The sequence below is a fragment of the Macrobrachium nipponense genome, chromosome 15 (assembly GCF_015104395.2).
Source record: "Macrobrachium nipponense isolate FS-2020 chromosome 15, ASM1510439v2, whole genome shotgun sequence".
NCBI classification, from domain to species: domain Eukaryota; kingdom Metazoa; phylum Arthropoda; class Malacostraca; order Decapoda; family Palaemonidae; genus Macrobrachium; species Macrobrachium nipponense.
The window spans coordinates 23372092-23385765 of record NC_087208.1 but is presented as its reverse complement, the minus strand read 5'-3'; the positions used below and the strand labels follow the sequence as shown (position 1 = coordinate 23385765).

The following is a 13674-nucleotide window of genomic DNA, read 5'->3' as shown; positions in this document are numbered from 1 at the left end:
GAAAGTAAGCGTCCTGAAGGTCTAGAGACACCATCCAGTCCCCTGGACGAAGAGCCGCTAACACTGAGGAAGTTGTCTCCATGGCGAACTTCTCTTTTCCACAAAGACGTTCAGGGCGCTTACATCCAACACCGGTCTCCATCCTCCTGCCAGGTTCTTCGGAACTAGGAATAGTCTTTTGTGAAAAGCCCGCCGAAGCGGGATCTTTCACTAGTTTCTATAGCCTCCTTCTCTAGCATGAGATCTACTGCTAGAGAAAGGGCTTGATTCATGATGGGTTCCTTGTACTTGGCTACCAACTCCCTCGGAGTTGTCGTCAATGGTGGTCTTGACGAGAAGGGAATGAGGTATCCTTTGCTGACAATCGATAGGGACCAATTGTCTGCCCCTTTGTGGGCCCAGGACGTCGGCAAAATTTCAGTTTCTAGTCTGGCAACCACTGATTGTCTGGAGTCCTTGAGCGCTATTTCTTCCCTCTGCTGACCTAGAGAAGGTTTTACCTCTCTTAAAAGGTCTAGTCCCTCTGCTTGCAGAACCTCTGACCAGCGGGTCCTCCTCGAAAGGGCTCCTGTCTCAGAGGAGTCTCTTTCTTGGCCTTGGGTTGGAAGACAGAGCGAGGGTTTCCTGGCCGCCTGGGCTAACATGTCCTGAATAGCCTTAGCTGAAAGGGCACTCGACATCTTGATAATCTTCTTGGGGAACAGAAGAGGAGAGAGTTGAGCATACATAAGCGAGGCCCTTTGCGCATGTGAAACTGCCTTCGTGAGAAAACGAACAGTAGACAGACCGTTTCTTAATAACTCCAGCTCCAAACAGTGAGGAGACTTCACTCGATCCATCTCTCACTGCTTTATCCATGCAAGTGAGGACGCAGTTAAGATCTTCAGGAGACAGAGAATCTGGGGTCTGGGTCTTATTAGCCAGAACACCTAAAGACCAATCAAGGAAGTTGAAAACTTCCAGGACTCGGAACATTCCCTTCAGTAGGTGGTCAAGTTCGTTCATTCCCCATGTAGTCTTGGCGGACAAGAGGGCGGAACGACGAGCAGAATCCACCAATGAAGAGAAGTCCGAGTCCGCAGACGAAGGGAGAGCGAGGCCTAAAGGTTCTCCCGATTCGTACCAGAATCCCAATCTGCCAGTCAGTTTAGACGGAGGGAAAGAAAAAACCGCCTCTTCCCTTTCTCTTCCTTAGAAAGGAGCCATTCCCCAAAACCTCTAAGCGCCTTCTTCATGGAAACAGTAGGTTTCATCCTTACACAAGACGAAACCTTCGACGTCTTCGAAGTGGAGAATAACGAAAGAGGAGAAGGAGGAGCCACAGGAGAAAGGATATCTCCAAACTCTTGCAGCGAGTAACTCTGTCAGCCTCTTATAGGAGGAAACAGAGGAGTCTTTTGGTCCTTCTTCTTCTGATTGGGGTCCTGTTCCTTCTTCCTGAGCTGAAGAGCCCCTCATGATCCTTAGAGGCGCGACTATTCTTAAAGAGTCTCTAGAGGAAGTAAGACGTATACGTCTTGGAGACAATGCTTCAGAAATGTGTCTACTCGCAACATCCTTCTTGTCTGGAGGAGTGCGTTTCCCAGATTCTTGGAGCCTAACAGGAGTAAGTCGCTGTCAGGCGCAGAGCGCCTGTTTGAAGAACTTCTATCAGGCTCTTGGCGCCTATCCAAGGAGAAGCGGCTACCAGCGAACAGCGCCTGCCATACGAGAAGCGCCTACCAGGCTCTTGGCGCCTGAACCGAGGCAGAGGATCTCTGGCGACGAGCGCCATACTAGGTGAGCGCCTACAAGGGGGGGAAGGGGGAAGCGCCTGCTAGGCTCTCGGCTGGCGCCTGACTCAGAGGAGTGAAAGTCAGGAGAAGAGCGCCTGCCAGGAGAAAACGCGCCTAACAAGCTCTTGACGCCTGTCCAGCGAAGGGCGCCTGTCCAGCGAAGGGCGCCTGTCCCAATTTAGGGCGCTTGTCAACCGGGAGAGTGGAGGCGAGACGAGGAGCGGCTACGAGGCGAAGTAGCGCCTACTAGGCTCTTGGCCCCGTCAAGGGGAGCGATCCCCTGTCTCGAAGAGCGTCTGTAGGGTGAAGATCTCCTACGCGGACCGATTTGCTCCTTGTCCAAGGAGAAACCTGTCTGTCAGGCGAATGGCGCTTGGACGCAGATGTGATCTTGTCCGAAGCAGAAAAAGTCTCCTGCGAGAATCCGAACGCACAGGTGAGCGCGCCGTTCTTCGTCGAATAGCGAGAGTCAGAGAGGGGAGCCTGGACTTCTTTATAGGAAGCGAGACGTCCTTCCTACGACGAGAAGACACGCAGAGAGAGCCGCCAGAGCCGAAATCTGCGCCTGAAGGTTAGCCAACACCCTTGCAGGAGAATTCACAAACTCGTGAACAGGTGACGAGGCTCGATCTCCGCTCGGGGAACGATACTCCTGAGATCTCTTACGCTTCTTCGCTTCCACCTCAGGCTCTTCCGAAAAAACTTCAGGGCTGGAAGGGCGGGCCGCAGGGAGCGTTCCAGGCTCTCTTCGAGGGCGCGAGGCTTCCGAAGAGCTCCATCCTCGGAGAAGGCGAAGGCGAAGACGAGAAGCATTGGCGCAATATTTCTCTCTTGGAGCGATCCAAGGTAGCCTGGGAACGATCACAGGAGCTACCGAGGGGACGCCTGACCGTTGGGGATGCTCCCTAACCTTCCTGCGGCTTTCGACTTTCCTCCTCCACTCTGGGACTGGGAGTCTGGAAGAGGTCTAGGCCTGGAAGCATTAGGGAGCCGATCCAGTACGCACCCTCCACTGCCACTGGGTTCACTGCACAAATCACTATTGGAATCACTCTTACCTTCTAATTGTTTTGATTTTCCTCTCCATACTGCGAATGGTGGCGTTCATGGAGGCCACTTCCGAAGGCGCATCTTCGGCTTCGGTGCAGGGAGCAGGAGCTGAAACTGACAAAGGAGCTACTTCTAAAATAGGATTATCTATATTCCAACTCGCTAATACAAGTTTTCCAACTGCTCTAGAAGAAGCTTTCCTAACTTTATCCTTTTCAAACTTCCTCAAGTAGGAAGACAAAGACTTCCATTCATCCTCATTCAGCTTTTCACATTCATTACAATGGATTATTCAAAGGTGCATTCATTCCCTCTACACTTTAAACATACCGTGTGAGGTCTACCGCAGCCTTTCGGTAGCCTCACCTTACACTCAGGTCATAACACCAAACTCTAACATAGCAGTTTTCTTAGTATCAACATCAGACATCATGAATCCAAGAAAAATCCAAAGAAAAGTCCAATAACTGTTCACAAATCGCGAATGCCAGGCCAAAATATCGGGTACTTCACCAAAAGTCCGTAGAAACAATCCAGGGCGAAAACGAGAAAAGAATCCAACTGTCAAGAGGTACCGACAACAGGTGTGGTCGACACCGACGACAGAAAAAATCTGGCAAGAAAGGTATGTTGGTTCTTACACCCGCTTCCCAGTGGCGGGTAAGGTAGATCACCTGACCTACCTGTCGCGTTAGCCGCGAGTTTTGAATTCTGTCGTGACGTCAGAGACGTAAGCTAAGTATATGTCTGACAGGAAAGTTCATGTACAAAAATATGTTTTCAAGGCAGTTTTGAAATCCAATATGGCGGCTACGTTTTGCATGGACGGTTCTCATCAGTGACGGCCACCATCTTTCCCCTGCCTTCCCAGCACTCATTTGAACAATGTTAGCGTATGTATGTAACGTTTATTGATCTTACTCAAGATTGCAGTTGTAATCAGCACAATAAAACAACATTTTGTTGCCTATATTAGTGAAAGTATGAAACTTGTTATTCCCGGGGTTATGGTTGGAACTGAATTCATTCTTACCTTGTAATCAGTGGTTTTATCCTTACTGCCATCACAACTGAAACTCCACAGTGCTTATTTGATTGTAATTATACACATTTTGGTCTTAATTTACTCCACAGTGCACTCGAACCACATTGCTGTTCGTGTTTCCTAAGCACTCACTCCGTAAACAAAGTTACGAGCAGCAGACGACAACACTGATTATGAGATGCAAAGCTTTATTCCCTTAATTGTTTACTTTACTCAATATTTAGTTTAACTCTACTTCAAAATGTTTATTTAATTCATGTCCATTATCTCTTTTTTGCAACCAAATTAACCCCCAAAAATTACAAATGTTTCGGATGTATACTTACGAGCAGACGACGTGAGGAAAAATGGCTCATCGTTGCCAATCTAGTGGAGCGTCACACATACACCGATGCATTTACAAACTGTTTCGATGAATTCTAGTTGTCATAGTAATGCAGTAATGATAAAATTGCTCTAATATGTATATATACTACAAACAGATACGCTAATTTCACTTATTTCCCCGGTTTTGTGTAAGTCTTACACCTAGTTTGGAGGGTAAACACATAGGGTAGAATATCACGACAGGCCAACCCTCATCACGGTAGACGGGTCTTATTCACTCGATATTTAATTGGTGAAACATGAATACAATTGCAACTCCTAAGGCATGCCACCTTTAAAAAGACTGAAGTTTTTGTCAACATATTGTGATATATGAAAGCCCCATACCCATAACGAACTAAATAAGGCATGTGAGCTCTTCGTAAAATATGTTTTCAAGGCAGTTTTGAAATCCAATATGGCGGCTACGTTTTGCATGGACGGTTCTCATCAGTGACGGCCACCATCTTTCCCCAGCCTTCCCAGCACTCATTTGAACAATGTTAGCGTATGTATGTATCGTTTATTGATCTTACTCAAGATTGCAGTTGTAATCAGCACAATAAAACAACATTTTGTTGCCTATATTATTGAAAAGTATGAAAACTTGTTATTCCCGGGTTATGGTTGGAACTGAATTCATTCTTACCTTGTAATCAGTGGTTTTATCCTTACTGCCAATCACAACTGAAACTCCACAGTGCTTATTTGATTGTAATTATACACATTTTGGTCTTAATTCACTCCACAGTGCACTCGAACCACATTGCTGTTCGTGTTTCCTAAGCACTCACTCCGTAAACAAAGTTACGAGCAGCAGACGACAACACTGATTATGAGATGCAAAGCTTTATTCCCTTAATTGTTTACTTTACTCAATATTTAGTTTTTACTCTACTTCAAAATGTTTATTTAATTCATGTCCATTACCTTTTTTTTGCAACCAAATTAACCCCCAAAAATTACAAATGTTTCGATGTATACTTACGAGCAGGACGACGTGAGGAAAAATGCTCATCGTTGCCAATCTAGTGGAGCGTCACACATACGCCGATGCATTTACAAACTGTTTCGATGAATTCTAGTTGTCATAGTAATGCAGTAATGATAAAATTGCTCTAATATGTATATATACTACAAATAGGGTGAAACATCACAGCAGGCCAAGCAGGCCACCTACAATCAACACCTAGCCACCCTCCGAAAAAGTACATTATAACGCGTCCTGACACTGAGATGGGCCCACATCAGTCGCGACTTCTTGTTGGTGAGAAACGGAGCTAAAGACCTCTACTCTCCTTTCGAAGTAAGTATTTTCTCCAAGTTAGAAATTAAGGCCAAATTTTAAGATTTAAACACGAGGGTACTGAAAATGGCGCCCACGGCAGTGGGGGGGGGGGGGGGGGGGGGGGGAAATCTCACCAAAACGCTTTACAAATTTTTTACTTACAACTAAAAATGTTTCGAAGATTGACGCCATCTCGATGTTTACGGAGTCGCTTGTGTCAACAAACTTTCCATTTCCTGTGATAAATCCGCACACCACTTGTACCCACAGACGCTGGAGCACTTTTATCACAACAATCGAAAACACGATTTCTCACCAACAACAGCCAGAGTAAACAGCTGTTTTTTGGTAGAAGATGACGAGAAGCGTGCTCTTGGCTAATTTTTAAATAAGTAGTAAAACATCAATATTTTACATATTTATGATGATTAATTTGAAAATATTCGTTATTGAAAAAGTAACTCGACTCTGACTCAAATTTAAGTAATTATTTTTCTGAATTAGAACGTTCTTTCAAGTTCTGTATTATGACGTCACGACATCTTGACTTTCGTACCTATTGTAAATAATTGCTATACTCAACTGTCATTGCAGAACATTTACCAGTTATTCATGCAGATTGTTTATCAGCTATACATGTAATTGTTATAATCGTAATGCGCATATATATCTTTATTATTTACTTTTTGGATATATGAAGATGTTTTACTGCTGGATTTATCCGCCGTAGTGTGACGCAATCGTTTTCGGTCCATGGGCCTCTGTCTGTTTTCGCACCATAAGAAATTTATGGGGTGGCCCAATTTTGCAATGACCAGAAAGTCGTTAAAAGAGGAAATTGTTAGCATTGAGGGGCATATGTTTTTGATTGGAAAAAATACACAATTATTCAATAGCTAGCTTGTAAAAAATACTTGGTTATGAAAAAACTTGATTGACAACTAAGCAGCATGTCTACTATGGGTTTCAGAGACAGTGCAAGCACGTTTTTGGGCAATACCTATTTCTGTAACGAACACTCTTTAACAGAACGAGATTTTGCTATAGTGCATTCACACCCAGTGCCGTAATTTATAAGGGTATCGTGAATCACTAATCGTAAAGAATAAAGACACTTGTCCTTGTACCAAGAGACAAAAACTCCATTATGCAGAAATGGATACGAACACGCGTATAAAGCTTCCACCTACCCTCTCCCAAACCCCAACCTCCCCCCCCCCCCCCCCTCCACCGCCATCCCTTTTCTTCTTCGTTCCTCCGCCTTCCTTTCTCTCTCTCTCTCTCTCTCGCTCTGTTGCCATTCGGTATGTGGTTGACCCTCCCTCCAAACTGGGTATAAGACTACACACAAAACGTTGAAATTGGTGAAATTAGGCTATGTATTGGAAGTATATATACATAAATATTAAAGCAATTTTATCATTATTGCATTACTATTGACAACTAGAATTCATGGAAACAGTTTATAACCTGTTTAAGCGTCACCCACGTAATAATACGTTTACAGCGATCTACTCGGTAGCGCCTTCAACGGGATATTACGTTCAAGACTTTAACTGTGCTTGTCAAGCCGTCAGCCCCGTAATAATAACGTTTACTCGTATAGAAAGTGTAGGAACATCATTTGGTAACACTCTCAGCACATGGGAAACTTATTTCCAGGCTGGCAACTCTTTCCTGGTGGTCGCTTATGCTAGAAAACTGCCTGTCCCTGTTAGTTTTCTTCAATAACGCTTCGGGCGTTTATCGAGACAAATTTGGATTTCGCGTCTTTCACAATGAATGTCTCAAAGAGAGGCATATTTCTTCAGGTGAGATCAACCAAATACTAGAATGAGGAGTGTGATATTGATAACCTATTTGATGATGAGAGCTCTAGTTCTGAATCTCCAGTGATGATACAAACTTTTTCTTCCAATTGCGGGCGTGACGGTACGTTAGCAGCGAGCTCATCAGGGGCGGACGCTTACCAGGATAATAATGGAACGGCGTATGTTGAAGCCTCCACTAATGTTGGCAACGATGATTTTGCCATTCTTAGCATGCAAACATTAAGCATGCAAACATTAAAGGTTACATTTATTTCTGGCATACGATTATTAAAGAAATTCAATACTAATAAGACTGAAATCAATGAAATGCTAGCGAAAACAATAAAGCAAAAAAAAAAAAACGTAGTCGTTCCTCTGCACTTTTCCGTATTCGTTCCTCTATGGTTTTTCGGCAGCCGATGTACGAAAACGTTAGAAACATTTGATTTTATCTACTTTAGAAATATCTGTAATTTTTTTGGAGTAATTTTGGTTGTTGCAAAAAATGGGATAATATACATGAATTAAATCAAAAATTTTAAATAACAAAGTAAATTTAAACTAAATAACGAGTAAAGTAAACAGTTTAGGGAATAAAACTTTGCAGTTTTTGTCGTCTGTCGTCGTCTGCTGTTCGAAATTGTGTTTATGGCGCGCGCGCTTAGAAACCAGGAACAGCAACGGGTTTAAAGTGCAATGTGGAGTGAACTGAGACCAAAATGTGTATAATACAATCAAATAAGCACTGTGGAGTTTCAGTTGTTGATGGCAGTAAGGATAAAAAACCGCCGATTACAAGGTAAGAATGAATTCAGTTTCCAACCATAACCCCGGGAATAACAAGTTTCATACTTTCACTAATATAGGCAAACAAATGTTGTTTTATTGTGCTGATTACAACTGCAATCTTGAGTAACATCAATAACGTTACATACATACGCTAACATTGTTCAAATGAGTGCTGGGAAGGCTGGGGAAAGATGGTGGCCGTCACTGATGAGAACCGTCCATGCAAAACGTAGCCGCCATATTGGATTTCAAAACTGCCTTGAAAACATATTTTACGAAGAGCTCACATGCTTATTTTAGTTCGTATGGGGGCTTTCATATATCACAATATGTTGACGAAACTTCAGTCTTTTAAATGGTATGCTTAGAGTTGCAATGGTTGTTTACACTTTACCGGGCCAGTTGCTCCCTACTTTGTTTGTTGTTGTTTTGGTATCCGCGGACCCCAAAATCCATCCGCCACGGTAAGTAGCCTTACTGTAACCCCTGTGGTTAGCGCGCGCAGCGCAACATTACCTCTTGCCAGAACATGCCGTGCCTGCCAAGAATCTTTAAATTTGCGGATAAGGCGCGAAGCGCCGTTCCGCCACGGCCTTCCTGACAGCACACATAGGGGGAAACATCAGTTCAGGCCAACCCTCATCACGGTGGACGGGTCTTATTCACTCGATATTTAATTGGTGAAACATGAATACAATTGCAACTCTAAGCATACCATTTAAAAGACTGAAGTTTCGTCAACATATTGTGATATATGAAAGCCCATACGAACTAAAATAAGCATGTGATGCTCTTCGTAAAATATGTTTTCAAGGCAGTTTTGAAATCCAATATGGCGGCTACGTTTTCATGGACGGTTCTCATCAGTGACGGACACATCTTTCCCCAGCCTTCCCAGCACTCATTTGAACAATGTTAGCGTATGTATGTAACGTTTTATTGATCTTACTCAAGATTGCAGTTGTAATCAGCACAATAAAACAACATTTTGTTGCCTATATTAGTGAAAGTATAAACTTGTTATTCCCGGGGTTATGGTTGGAACTGAATTCATTCTTACCTTGTAATCGGCGGTTTTTATCCTTACTGCCATCACGACTGAAACTCCACAGTGCTTATTTGATTGTTATTATACACATTTTGGTCTCAGTTCACTCCACATTGCACTTTAAACCCGTTGCTGTTCCTGGTTTCTAAGCGCGCGCGCCATAAACACAATTACAAACAGCAGACGACGACAGACGACGACAGACGACGACAGACGACGACAGACGACGAAACTGCAAAGTTTTATTCCCTAAACTGTTTACTTTACTCGTTATTTAGTTTAAATTTACATTGTTATTTAAAAATTTTGATTTAATTCATGTATATTATCCCTTTTTAGCAACCAAATTACCCCGAAAAATTACAGATATTCTAACGTAGATAAAATCAAATGTTTCTAACGTTTCGTACATCTGGCTGCCGAAAACCATAGAGGAACGAATACGGAAAAGTGCATAGAGGAACGACTACGTTTTTTTTTTTTTTTGCTTTTTTGTTTTTGCTAGCACTTTTCATTGATTTCAGTCTTTATTAGTATTTTGAATTTCTTAAATAATCGTATGCCAGAAATAAATGTAACCTTTAATGTTTGCATGCTTTAATGTTTGCATGCTAAGAATGGCAAAATCATCGTTGCCACATTATTGGAGGCTTCACACATACGCCGTTCATTATTATAAACTGTTTCCATGAATTCTAGTTGTCATAGTAATGCAATAATGATAAAATTGCTTTAATATTTATGTATATATACTTCCAATACATAGCCTAATTTCACCAATTTCAACGTTTTTGTGTGTAGTCTACCCAGTTTTGGAGGGTCAACACATACCTAATGGCAACAGAGAGAGAGAAAGGAAGGCGGAGGAAACGAAGAAGAAAAGGGATGGCGGTGGAGGGGGTGGGTGGGGGGGGAGAGGGTAGGTGGAGCTTTATACGCGTGTTCGTATCCATTCTGCATAATGGAGTTTTTGTCTCTTGGTACAAGGACAAGTGTCGTTATTCTTTACGATTAGTGATTCACGATACCCTTATAAATTACGGCACTGGGTGTAATGCACTATAGCAAAATCTCGTTCTGTTACGAGTGTTCGTTACAGAAATAGGTATTGCCCAAAAACGTGCTTGCACTGTCTCTGAAACCCATAGTAGACATGCTGCTTAGTTGTCAATCAAGTTTTTTATAACCAAGTATTTTTTACAAGCTAGCTATTGAATAATTTGTATTTTTCTCAGTCAAAACATATGCCCCTCAATGCTAACTTTCCTCTTTTAACGACTTTCTGGTCATTGCAAATTCGGCCCCCATAATTTCTTATGTGCGAAACAGACAGAGGCCCATGGACCGAAAACGATTGCGTCACACTACGGCGATAATCCAGCAGTAAAACATCTTCATATATCCAAAAAGTAAATAATAAAGATATATATGCGCATTACGATTATAACAATTACATGTATAGCTGATAACAATCTGCACGAATAACTGGTAAACTGTTTCTGCAATGACAGTTTGAGTATAGCAATTATTTACAATAGGTACGAAAGTCAAGATGCCGTGACGTCATAATACAGAACTTGAAAGAACGTTCTAATTCAGAAAAATAATTACTTAAATTTGAGTCAGAGGCGAGTTACTTTTTCAATAACGAATATTTTCAAATTAATCATCATAAATATTGTAAAATATTGATGTTTTACTACTTATTTAAAAATTAGCCAAGAGAACGCTTCTCGTCATCTTCTACCCCAACAGCTGTTTACGCCTGGCTTGTTGTTGATGAGAAATCGTGTTTCGATTGTTGTGATAAAAGTGCTCCAGCGTCTGTGGGTCAAGTGGTGTGCGGATTTATCACAGGAAATGGTTAGTTTATTGCACAAGCTACTCCGTAAACATCGAGATGGCGTCAATCTTCGAAACATTTTAGTTGTAAGTAAAAATTTCTAAGCGTTTTGGTGAGATTTCCACTGCCGTGGGCGCCATTTTCAGTACCCTCTGTTTAAATCTGTTTAAATCTTAAAATTTGGCCTTAATTTCTAACTTTGGGGAAAATACTTACTTCGAAAGGAGAGTAGAGGTCTTTAGCTCGTTTCTCACCAACAACAAGTCGCGACTGATGCCCATCTCGGTGTCAGGACGCGTTATAATGTACTTTTTCGAGGGTGGCTTGCACTGATGGTAGCTGGCCTGCGTGGCCTGCTTTGATGTTTTACCCTAAATCGATCGTCGCGGATATGTAGTAGCTCCCTACTTTGTTTGTTGTTGTTTTGGTATCGCCGCCATATTGTTTTTGGTGTTCTTCCGCCGATTTCGTCGGCGGTCGAGTGGGCCCGCTAATCTGTAAGTGCTGCTCCGTTGCAATTGTATTCATGTTCACCCAATTAATATCGAGTGAATAAGACCCGTTTTATAACCGGGATGAGGTTGGCAGTCGTGAGTCTCTACCCTATTTCCCCGTTTTGGTAAGACTACTATTACCTAGTTTCGGAGGGTAAACAACATACCATTACAACACTGATAAACAATTTGAACGAGCGTTAAAATAAACGCCGCAAAGAAGCGTAATCCCTTGAAATAAGTACGAATAAGTGCTGGTAAGAGGTGGGTTTACGATTGTTGTGAAGAAAGTGCCCAGCGTCTATGGGTACAAGTGGTGTGCAGATTTTAACACATGAAATGGGAAGTTTGTTGACACAAGCGACTCCGTAAACATCAAGATAGCGTCAATCTTCGAAACATTTTTAGTTGTAAGGAAAATTTCTAAAGCGTTTTGGTGAGATTTCCAATGCTGTAGCCACCCTTTTCAGTACCCTCTGTTTAAATCTTAAAATTTGGCCTTAATTTCTAACTTTGGAGAAAATGCTTACTTCGAAAGGAGAGTAGAGGTCTTTAGCTCCGTTTTTCACCAACAAGAAGTCGCGACTGATGCCCATCTCCGGTGTCAGGACGCGTTATAATGTACTTTATCGGAGGGTGGCTAGCGTTGATTGTAGGTGGCCTGCTGTGATATTTTACCCTATTACCTTCGCAACTTGTCGACATGTGACATTGGAAACAAAAAATTCAAAAACTTAACAGAACCTACTTAATTGCAATGTTACCTTGCGTCTGAGATTTTGGACGATAAAAAAGAATGTCGAGTCAGATTTGAGTATCGCAGTACTACAAACTAAACTGGCCAACCTGCGTAGCCCTAAGCTATACTACCCTAGCCTAGGTCTACCCACTAACTCCAGTAGGTACCTAGTATGCAAGGTCGTTACCTAACAGTTAGGCTATTGCCAAAGGCTACCTAGCCTACATTTCCAGTGGCTACGCAATTTATTATCCAATATTTCAAACATGATGAACATCACTCTTGTGTAGCACATATTTTTCAATGAATTTCTAGCACTAACTTGAAGACAGAAAGTCCCCTACCTAGGTATACCTAGTAGGCTAGGTGTAGCCTAGGGGACAACAACCCTCCATTCCTTTCTGGTGCTTTTAAACTCGAAGGTAATTTCAATCCACGAATCTATCTAAAATTATATGGCTAAAGAACACACACAATCCTACCTTGTTTCACATTCGTAAAAACCACATGGGCATCGGAATTCTATTTGGTTCTCGAAATTGTCTGAATTGTAACTGGACCTGGATGAACTAGATATCGGACACGTGTCTTTCGTGAATGGTGAGCGATTAACTTCTTTCTGGAAACTTGTCGGAATTCATGAGTGGTCAATCTTGCGACTTATTATTAAAATCATCATACGTTTTAATTTTTACAATAACATCTCTAACTCGATTATTTTCCTTGAAAAAATACGATGTAAACGCACGTATCATTTTATCAAAAAAATATAGACAAGGGATGACATTTCCAAATTCCAAATGAGGAACAGAAGTTAGAACAGTGGAATCGGTGGCGGTTGCCGCTTGCCGGTATGTCTACTCCATATTTAGTACAGCGGCATAGCAAAAAAATTCATAAGACTTGTGCATTTGGTGATGGAAGCACCAAACATGGAGGAATGATAGAATATTATATTGGGAACATTTTCAGATATGGAACCACTTTTGTAGTAACCCCAAAGTGGCCGTCATATAGGATTTCAAAATGGCGGCTTACAAATCTTTAATTAAAGATAATTCTGGTTATATACCAGCTAGAGACTTGGTTTTAGTGTCTAGATATACATATTTGAGGTCAAGGAATTGAATGGTTCTAGTTAGAAGTTGATTTGGTGACGCCATATTGGATTTCAAGATGGTAGGCTAAAAAAAGAGAAATTTATGACTGATATATTTGGTTATGTGCCAGCTATATACTTGATTCTGGTGTCTAGATGTACAAATGTGAAGCCAAGGAATTAAATAGTTGTAATGAAACATGTTTTAATTCACATTATCAACTGATAATCAAGTGATAATCCCATAATTATTATGTACATTTATATGCATGTAATTATACACACGACAAGCAAAAGAACTTGCGTATCAATCAATTCAATAACACG

The 13674-nt window shown here is 41.8% G+C and overlaps 1 protein-coding gene across 2 annotated transcripts in view; it reads right to left on the bottom strand.

Moving 5' to 3' along the window:
* The window catches only part of LOC135227032 (ATP-dependent RNA helicase TDRD9-like), a 564113-nt gene extending 551214 nt beyond the window's left edge, over positions 1 to 12899 (bottom strand). The window contains exon 1 of one of the 2 annotated variants that reach the window (XM_064266821.1): positions 12731 to 12899. The gene's annotated coding sequence lies outside the window, so the exon portion shown is untranslated. The remainder of the gene's footprint in view (positions 1 to 12730) is intronic. The other variant, XM_064266820.1, reaches the window with a different exon arrangement.
* Between the last annotated feature and the right edge of the window lie 775 nt (positions 12900 to 13674).